This window comes from Balaenoptera borealis (assembly GCF_965194805.1).
Source record: "Balaenoptera borealis genome assembly, chromosome: 2".
NCBI lineage: Eukaryota > Metazoa > Chordata > Mammalia > Artiodactyla > Balaenopteridae > Balaenoptera > Balaenoptera borealis.
In genome coordinates this window covers 59,227,010-59,237,089 of record NC_138867.1, presented here as the reverse complement: position 1 = coordinate 59,237,089, position 10,080 = coordinate 59,227,010, and the positions used below count along the sequence as shown (strand labels likewise).

At 43.1% G+C, this 10,080-nt stretch overlaps 1 long non-coding RNA gene across 1 annotated transcript; it reads right to left on the bottom strand.

The window, feature by feature from the left end:
- Nucleotides 1-412: 412 nt before the first annotated feature.
- On the bottom strand, nt 413-9,669 carry LOC309622621. Its single transcript, XR_014241037.1, has 2 exons — nt 5,224-9,669; nt 413-4,886 (listed from the first exon to the last, which is right to left on the bottom strand). It is a non-coding gene; the product is annotated as an uncharacterized lncRNA (long non-coding RNA).
- Nucleotides 9,670-10,080: the final 411 nt, after the last annotated feature.

The window sequence follows — 10,080 nt, the reverse complement described above, 5'->3', positions numbered from 1 at the left end:
CCACGTTGCATTTGGTTGTCATGGCTCCTCAGCTTTCTCTGGTCTATGACAGTTTTTCTGTCTTTGCTTGTCTTCATGACCTTGACAGTCTTGAGGAGTACTGGCCACATATCCTGTAGCATGTCCCCCAATCTGGGTTTGTGTGATGTTTTTCTCATGGTTAGACTAGACTTAAGGGTTTGGGAGGAGACCACAGAGAAGTACCCTTGTTACCACGTCATGTCAGGGGGTACCTGATAGCCACATGACATCACAGCCAAGAAGGAGAATTTTAATGAGGGAACTTGACCCACAGGTGAAAAGGGTATGTGTGAGCAAGGTGTGTTTGTGAACTCCTGATTAGTCCAGGTGGGCTGACAGGTCGAATACTCACAAGGGAGCAGAGGGAGATAAGGTATGAGTTGATATAACAATTTTTTTTTTCCAATTTTATTTTATTTTTTTTATTTTTATTTTTTATTTTTTTTAATGCTATTCTTGTCTGCTTACATTCTTTTTATGTATGTATGTATGTATGTATGTATGTATGGCTTTGTTGGGTCTTCGTTTCTGTGCGAGGGCTTTCTCTAGTTGTGGCAAGCGGGGGCCACTCTTCATCGCGGTGCGCGGGCCTCTCACTATCGTGGCCTCTCGTTGCCGAGCACAGGCTCCAGACGCGCAGGTTCAGTAATTGTGGCTCACGGGCCGAGTTGCTCTGCGGCATGTGGGATCTTCCCAGACCAGGGCTCGAACCTGTGTCCCCTGCATTGGCAGGCAGATTCTCAACCACTGCGCCACCAGGGAAGCCCGATATAACAATTTTAAGTTGTTAAAAGATTTTGCGGAAACTTTTTCAAAACTTAGCACTTTGTGGAAAAATGATTGGGTGGATATTATAGCCCCCAATATCATTAAAAGGTGAGAAAACCGAGGCCCAAGCAGTTAAGAGGATTGCCGAAGGTTGCACCAACAGTGATGGAGGCAGGCCTTAGACACCGCTCTCCTGATTCCCATCTTGGGCCCCTTGGAAAGGCCCGTGGAGCAACTGTTGGGGGTGATGGAATAGCGGATGTGAGTCTGATGAATCTGTTAAGGCTGCCGCCACCCTCACTTCCTCTGTCCCAAGTGCTCATCAAAATTCTGCTCACAAAAGCTGCGCAGAGCAAAGTCAACTCTTTTTTCTGAAGAAAGGAAAGCTCTGCTATGCAGGTCTGAGGAAGTTTTCTTCTGTGCTGCTACCTCACTTAGTGTTTGCCGCGGTATCCGTGCAGAAAGCGAGTACGCCAACGAGGCTCTAAGGGTGGAGGGTCTGCCACACGTGCCTACTAGCAAATGTTCATTCGTGCCTTCCGTGGGCAATCGAGGATACACGAAGGACACAACTCTTTCGGCAACTGGAAGTTAACCATTGGTCTTGGTTGACCCAGGTACAGATAGAGGGGAGAATGCGAAAGATCAGAGGAGCTTCTCTTCCCTTCTTTCCCAGTGAACTCTGGAACTGGTCCTTTACTGTGTCAGAAAACGAGCCAAAGTTGGCTAATCGGGAAGTTCCCTTATCCCACCCTTTTTAGATTAAACATTTACTTGTTTATTTCATAAACATATAGCATGTACTCACTGTGAGTCTGGGTTTGTTAGGCAACAGGAAGGTAAGATAAACAATATCAATAAGGTTTCTTGTTTTCAAGAAGGTCACCAGCAGGGAAAGTAGAAAAAAAAAGTAGAAAAAAATTTAGTGGGAGAGAGTGATTAACTGCCTGGGCTTCACAGAAGAGGTGATGCTGGAGCTGGGTCTTGTAGGACAATAAGGGTTGGGAAAAAGCACACGCAAAAGCATGGAGGAGAGCAACAACATTGCACGTCTGGGGAAGTGGGAGTCATTTGGTATTGCTGGAGCATAACATGGGGTGTTGGGAACACAGCTTCTGCTCCAGGCTGCCATCCGGAGCCATCCTCTGGGGGTGGAGGTGCAAAGACCTCTGTAAAAGAGTCCTCTAGCGTTCTACCTTCTACGATGCCATCCTTTAGACAGCCAGGCACTGGGATCTTCAGGATTTTGCCTGACTTCCCATTATTGCAACTTGATCTTGGAAGTACATAGCCGTAATGCCTAATCCCTTAAAATGTGTTGAAAGCATAACAGCATTTGGTCTGTGATCAGCAACAGACTCTCTTGCAACTAATTTTTATGCAGCTCAAGATTGAGTGGAAACATCCCACTGTACTTAATGCAGGGTTTCTGTTAAAAATGCAGGGTTTGGGGTGGGGAAAAAAGATTATCTGTTGATCTTTGCTATTCACTTGTTCACAGAGCTCTGTCATTATACTGTGTCACATGGCTCCCTTATAGTTTCCAAAGCCATTAAATGCTAAAGAAAACAGGATTTTTCCAGCTCTGATCTCATTATATGTACAAATTCCAAGAGCAGCCTCCCAGAAAATAAAAGTTTTTATACAACAGAGTGGATGTGTTCATGAAAGATATATTGTTTATTTTCTTGGCACAGATTTAACTCTAAAATAAGATTACTTAATTGAAGAAAACATTTCCTGACATGCTGAGAAGCAACATTTGAACCAAATCTCCTCTCTCTTAGATTAAGTCTAGGGTGGATGTGTTCTAGGCTATTTAATCCATGTGAATCTCAAACAAAATCATTTTAACTACTGAGGCATTTAGTTGGTAAGGCAAAATGTAACTCAATACGGCAGGCGACAGCTTGTAATCAATTATGATTTTTTAGTTGGGGAAGTTCCTGGGGTTTGTCATTACAGTAGTAGTTTATTTATTTATTGGCACAAAAATTTTCTTAAATCTGGAAGCATTCAATTCAATTTTTCATTGCACGGGCTGCTTCTGGCTTTGGTTTGCAGGGTAACTCAGCTCATTTTTAGTGGTTCTGTTTGCTATTTTTAAGACTTTGGGGTCAGCACCATAGTATATAATATTATATATTAGATATTACACTACAGCTATATCTAACATGATATATATTCTATAATATTTATTATGTAGCATATATATAACATTATATATTATATATTAATATATAATGTTATCTATTAATATTATCTATTATACATTATAATATTCACACTATTAAAACTAGTCTGTATATGTGTGGTAGAGGCAGCTAGTTGTTCACCAAAATGCCTTTTCCCTCTGGGCACATGGCTGCTCACTAGAACAGATTTCCCAGACTTTCTTGGAGTTGGGGAAGGCCATGTGATGAAATTCTCATCTGCAGAATGTGCACAGAAGTGCTGAGTGCCACTTCCAGGGACAAGCCTTCCATGTGGAATATACCTCCTTCGTACCCTCTTGGCTCTTCCTGCCGGTTGGAATTTGGATGTGGACACTCAGCTTTGACCAGCTGGATAAAGACAATGCCCTAGGATGGTGGTACAATACAGTGAAAGGAACTCGGGTCCTTGAATGTTCGTATGGAGCAGAGCTGTGCTGCCCACCTGGATTGCTCACCTTTGAACTGTTGCATGTGACAGAAATAAAGTCCCCTATTCTTTAAGCCATTGCATCAGTCAGGGTTTATTCGGAGAAGCAAAAGCACAAGGAAATACAATATGATAAGGGATCTGTCACAGAGATTTTATCTTAAGCAATTGTGGGAGCTGGAGAAGCAGTTTCTATTGAGCTGGCTTTGTGACTGATGCTAGAAATCAAAAAGTCTGCAGGGCAGATAGTGGGGAAGGAAGGTGAGTGCAAAGCAGGGTAGAGCAAGGATAAAGTGGAACCAGTAAGCGCCAGCTGGCGTTTTGGCTGCTTCTGACCTCGATGGTATGAGCATCTGCAGGAGAAGCGGATGTCCTTCATCATGGACCTAACACACACCTGGCCCAGGAGCTGGAGAAGCTGAAGGCAGATCCAGGAGAAGGTGGAGTAGCTGCAGGCCTGGCTCCCACATCACACCATCAGGGTGACCCAGGAGATCAGCAACAGCAGCTGCTGCTTCTCTTCCGCCCTCCAAATCTCACATGAGAATCTCTCTTGTGACACGTTCTAACTGGAAACATACAGGGAGTAAAATTCTGGGAAATAGAATTCAGCCTAGCTATGTTGACACATTACAAAGCCACCACAGTCAACCCTTGTCAGCTTACACTATACATGGTTGCTTAAGCCATATTTTATCTCTAAAACCATAATAAAGTCATGCTTCAGCCAGATGGGTTGCAACCATCACACATACAACCAAAAACACAGTATCCCTTTCCCCAAAAGAGGATACAAAGTCTGTTTTTTGATTTTGGATGTTGTTAATTTTTCTTCTAGATGATTCACAATCCCTGTTCTTTGAATATTGATATATAAAGCTAATTACTATATAAAACATTTTAGGTTAGGTGATACGGGGATGGGGGGGGAAGAAAACAAAAATTGTTGGTTAATATATATATAAACATAAATATCAAAATGATGAAGCAACACTCAAACTCTCATTTATGCAATGGTCACATGATCATTGCTGGTATACAGCATTACTTTCTTCTACCACCCATTCCCTTTACCCTAAGCAAGCACTTCAGCTGCTTATGGTTCCTTGCCTGGTGGGAGGACTCAGACATTCGTTCCTGAAGGGTCTGGGTCATTTGTGATCCTGCCTGAACTGGGTTGTTGTAGTTTTCCATTGATTTTAATCCTAGGAAACGGGAATAGTAAGAGGTGGCCCAGAAGATCTCCCGTACTCCAAATATATTGTTCCTTAGCCCTGTTGTGTAGTAATCCCAATTACCCCATGATTATCAGGGTCAATCCCCAGAGCCAGTACCCGACCCTCTTCTCTGCTCATTGATTCACTGTCATGAAGAGCACATAGTGTGCAGGTGGCAGTCTCAGCTTCCAGTTCAGTGGAATCATTGCTGTGTCCCTTGGTGGAAGCATTTTCCACCTTTAGCTCCTTTTTTTTTTTTTTTTTTTAGAAATTCACGTTCTTTTATTTATTTATTTATTTTATTTATGGTTGTGCTGGGTCTTCGTTTCTGTGCGAGGGCTTTCTCCAGTCGCGGCAAGCGGGGACCACTCCCCATCGTGGCGCGCAGGCCTCTCACCATCGCGGCCTCTCCCGTTGCGGAGCACAGGCTCCAGACGCCCAGGCTCAGCAATTGTGGCCCACGGGCCCAGTTGCTCCGCGGCACGTGGGATCCTCCCAGACCAGGGCTCGAACCCGTGTCCCCTGTATCAGCAGGCAGACTCCCAACCACTGCGCCACCAGGGAAGCCCCCCACCTTTAGCTCCTTTTGAAGCTAAAATTCTTAAACCAGCAGAGCCCAGTTGTAGGGATGGGAGTAAATAATGTTGCTAGTGAATCACTAGGGGTAATAGTGATAAGAGTCAACCCCATTTCCTCCCCTTGATTCCCACACTCATGAGTCCAGGCTATAGGAGAAAAATCACCATATATTGGACATCAGTTTGAAGCATATACTGTATCCTGGAGGACATTGCCCCAGCCCTGCAGGGCATTGTCACCTAGCTGGCACCGAAATGAGTCTTCAAAAGGCTATTCTACTATTACATCAAGTCAGCTGCTTTAAGGTGATGGGGAGCATGATAAGACTAGTGAATTTCACGGTCGTGGGCCCATTATTGCAACTTCATTTACCATGAAATGAATTCTTCGGTCAGAAACAATGCTGTTTAGAATACCATGATAGTGCATAAGGCATTCTGTAAGTCCACGGATAATAGTTTAGGTAGAAACATGGCAGACAAGGAAGGCAAGAAGTGAAGGCATCCATTCCAGTAAGAACGAAGTGCTGCCCCTTTCATTATGAAAATAATCCTATATCATCAACTTGTCACCAAATATCTGGCTAATCTCCCTGGGGAATGTGCCATATTAGGAATGCAAAAGCTATGGGGAGTTTGGGCACTCAGCAGTTGTTGTAGCCACATCAGCCTTGGTGACTGGAAGTCCATGTTGCTGAGTCTATGCATAACCTTTATCCCTTCATCCCTACCATGGCCACTTTGTTCATGAGCCCATTGTGCAAAGCCAAGAGTAGATAGAGAAGATACTGACTGATGTCCACAGAAGGGCCTTCCTCTCCACCTGAGGTCACCTTTCTGTAAGCATTCACAAGAGACACAAATATCTCACACTCCGTGCCCATTCAGAAAAGTCTATCCACACATCGTTTCTTCATATTTCCTTGTCACCGATTTTCAATCATGTTCCTTCCAAGTCCCTGACCATTCAGTCACACCATTAGCTGTAGCCCATGAATCACTGTGGTCATACCTCTGTCCATCTCTCCTTCCAGCTATAGCAGGTGGTACACACTGAGTTGCTAACCTAAGAGAGCTAACTTTGGCTTCTTCCAAAGGATTCCACCACACTCCTGGGAAACTCTTAGCAAAAAATGGTTTCCAACTTACCTTGGCTCACAAACACTGATCCTTGAATACCACAGCGCTTACATATGCACTCTAACACAGAGTCTTACACATGGTAGGCAGGCGCTCCATCAATATTTGTGCAATGGTTGGATAGCCTTGACCATGCTACTGCTGAGGTTGTTAGAAAGTAGCCAAATGCAGAACAAGTTTATGCATCTGCCCAGCAGCTGAGATTGCATAGCGCATGACCACTTATAGCCAACAAGTCTGTATTGATCAGCTACTATGTACCCAGTTACTATTCCACAGTAATCTTTTTATACCAATTGTTGAGCTAGGTTAATTTTACGGGCACATGACATCAATTACATAAAATTACATTTATTTTTCGTTCAGGTTAAGCACATTTGTATATCTGGGCCTGGAGTCATAACTACTGCCTCAGAAGTGCTCAAAGGGGAAAAAAGGAATTTATTGTGTCCTACTTATTATCTATCTAGATCCCTGAAGTGATGCGCTCTTCAGCTCTGGGAGGTTAAGGCCCATTTCTGACGTTGGTCTTGTTCAACACTCTCAAACTTTCTTTGGTGTCTGGCACATGATAGAGCTGTATAAATAATCGTTGAGAGAATGAATGAGTTATTCACCGAGATCATGTCAGAAACTTTCTGAGATGCCCAAGGAGCTGAACTCTGGGCCCAGAGGGAGTATAGTGTAGTGGAAAAAAAAAAAAAAGCACTGGGCCAGGGCCAGGACAGCTGAGTTCCAGCTTTACCTTTGCCACTGCCTGGCTGTGTGACCTTGAACAAGGCACATATCCTTTCTGGGCCTTGTTTTTGGTCCGAGGACATTTGAGAGTTTCTGAAAGTGTTTTGCTTAACAGCAACAACAAACACTGCACAGTGCTCCAAAAACTGTATGTGGATGCCTTTGGGGACACACATTCTCTGGTTTGCTGCAGTTGCCACCCGTTCTTATCCCCTCTGTGCATTTTTACTCCCAGTCTGGCCCCTGGAGCCATCTGAGTTTGTAAATTTTGGACACAATAGACCCCTGCTCTGACAATCTCTGAGTTCATGCCACTGGAGTCTCAGTGCCCTAAGGGCAGGATTTTGAGCCTGTTTTGATCACCACTGAATGCCCAACCCTAGAAGGGTGTCTGGAGCCTGATAGATGTTTTAACAAGCGTTTGATGAATGAGTGAATGCATGTGTGAGAATGAAGCAGACCCAGGTAGAAAAGGAGCTGGGGGGACCATGTCAGGAGATGTCTCCCTCCAATTTGGATAAGTTTGTTTTGCTTTGATGGAGTAGGAGGGTCTCTGGTCTTCTATAGCTCCTAAGCTTGTCTGGGAGGTCTCAGGTTGAGTACAACTAAGAGAAATAACATTTCTGCAAAAAGCATCCAACGTCAAATAATACAAGTTGGTTTAAATATTAACTGGCCCGGTTTGGGAGCTTTCCTAAGAAAATTGGCCACTTTGTGCGTCTTTGTTGCTGTGGGCACTGACAGGAGCCCTATTCTGGATGCCTCTGCCTGAGCTTCTTGCCTGTATCCTGACCAGGTCAATGCTGTCTTACTGCTGGGTCCAGCTGAAGAACTTCCTGTGAGCTTCCTACTGTGTGTTTCGAAAAATTCCTTTATGAGACTAGAACCGCACAGCACGGCTGTTGACACTCAATAAGACTTTTTTTTTCTGGTAGATGTTAAACTTTAACATCAGATTATAATACACATCAGCAGAATATTCCACACAGGTCTTCCTTGCTAAGCAGAAGTGAGTCCCCTAATTCATCAGCTTTGGGGAGAGTAAAAACCTGGCTCACTCTCACAGCACCTGGGGAGAAACTCTAGTAAAACAACTTCCAGTCCTTCAGAAACAGCCCTGGCAGTTAGAAGATTAAAATATCTCACAGACAAAAGAAGTTAGAGGCTTGAGATTTAAAGAAACCATTTAAAATTAGAAATGAATCCTGAATTACTCCTAAGCATGTATGCTATTTTCTTACATTTTCCTTGCTCTGATAATTTGTAGTACACAGCTTCAATTTGTGAGTTAAAAATGTAAATAACTTGACAAATGTTGTCTGACAAATCCAGACTAGTACTTGTTTGGATTCATGAAGAAAAAAAACCTGTGCTCAAACCCCACAGAGAGAGGACAGAGCAAAAAAAATTCTTCTGGTCTCATAATTGAAGACGGCAACATTGACCATGGCCTGGAAACTGAAGGTCTCAGTCTGTGCTCCAGACACCCCTGGTGGGGTAACATTTCATTTCTAACTTGGACACAAAGGTGGCACCTACTCTGGGCTGACAGAGCTGGGGATGAGCAATCCTCTCTGAGAGTAGGTGGTGGAGGCCACCAGCAGAACATTTCTCTGCAAACACAGAGGAAACCCCCTTTTCCCCTACGCTGTAGGTTTTCACTGGAAATATCCCAGCCAGAGTTTTTTGATTTCACTTGTCATTTGTAGCTGAATCAGCCTAGATGCTTCCACTCTGCACTGCCTGCCCATCAGGGCACAAAGTTAGAGATGTCTTGGGAAGATACACATGCAGAAGAATTTGGCCCACAGATTCAAAGGCTTTGCCTTTGCAGATTAGACCCCAAGATAGCACAGTGCTCTGTCATGTCCTCACAAAGGAACAGCAACTTTGAGGTTTATTCATGCAGCTCTGACTTATACTGTGTATGTTATGATCTGTATCTTACCACCTAATTAAAAAAAATAAGGATGTGAAAATTCATTTTAACAGAGAGGGAGAATAGTTCAGTAGATTTGAAATTTAGAACGAAAGTGATCAGCTGAAATCATTCCAACCATATAGCATCACATGGTAGCCTTGAAAAGGACAATGGGAGAAATTAGAGGCTGGTTTATAGAAATGATCCTGCAAAACTCTTTACTAGTTTATACAGACCTAAACTATAACATGGGTAGTCAAAGAACAGTAACTTTATCTTTTTCTTTAGTACATTGTAAAAAAAAAAATTGTTCTTCATTATCATAATCATCTTCATCATCTCCAAAACCAACAAATGTCATTCAAACCTAGTTATTGTATTTTAAGTGTTCCTAGTATCAGACCGAATTTACAGCTCAAAGAAGACAGCAGTGACACAGATGCCTATGCAAAAATACACACCATTAGATTAATTACCTAAAATCTACATGGAGAGAAAATCCATTTTCAGAGATAGGTAGTCATAAGACTGTCAAATCTGGTAAAATTCTTAAGGCGAGTCCCTTTTTAAATTCATTTTATATTTCCCATAGCAATCAGCACAATGCCTTGCACAAAATTGGTGTCAGGAAGCTTCTGTGAAGAAGACAGGATTGCCAAATTTGTTTGGAAAATGGCATAAAGTTTACCTCTGAAGTTTACCTTCAAAACGTCTTAAAGAAAATGTAAGTTTTTATTCTGGCTCTCTTTTAATGTATTCTCGCTAAACTTTCCTCTTTAAAAGAAGGAAAAAAAGTCCTCCCTCAATTTACCCCAAGTCCTTCCTCTTAAACCGGGATCCTCCCATGGTTCACTCTGCTCCTCCCACTTCCTGGAAAGGCTTATTTCCTTGGGGAAGCTTTTCAGTGGCTGCCTCCTCACAGGAGAAGCAGAAACAAGTCTGGAACGTCCATCCTTGGAGCCCTCACCACGTTGTCATCTGGACTGTTTTATGTCTGACTTGTATTGTCTGGGTATCTCAAACTGGAAAACTTCACAGGGACTGTGCTTTTGAG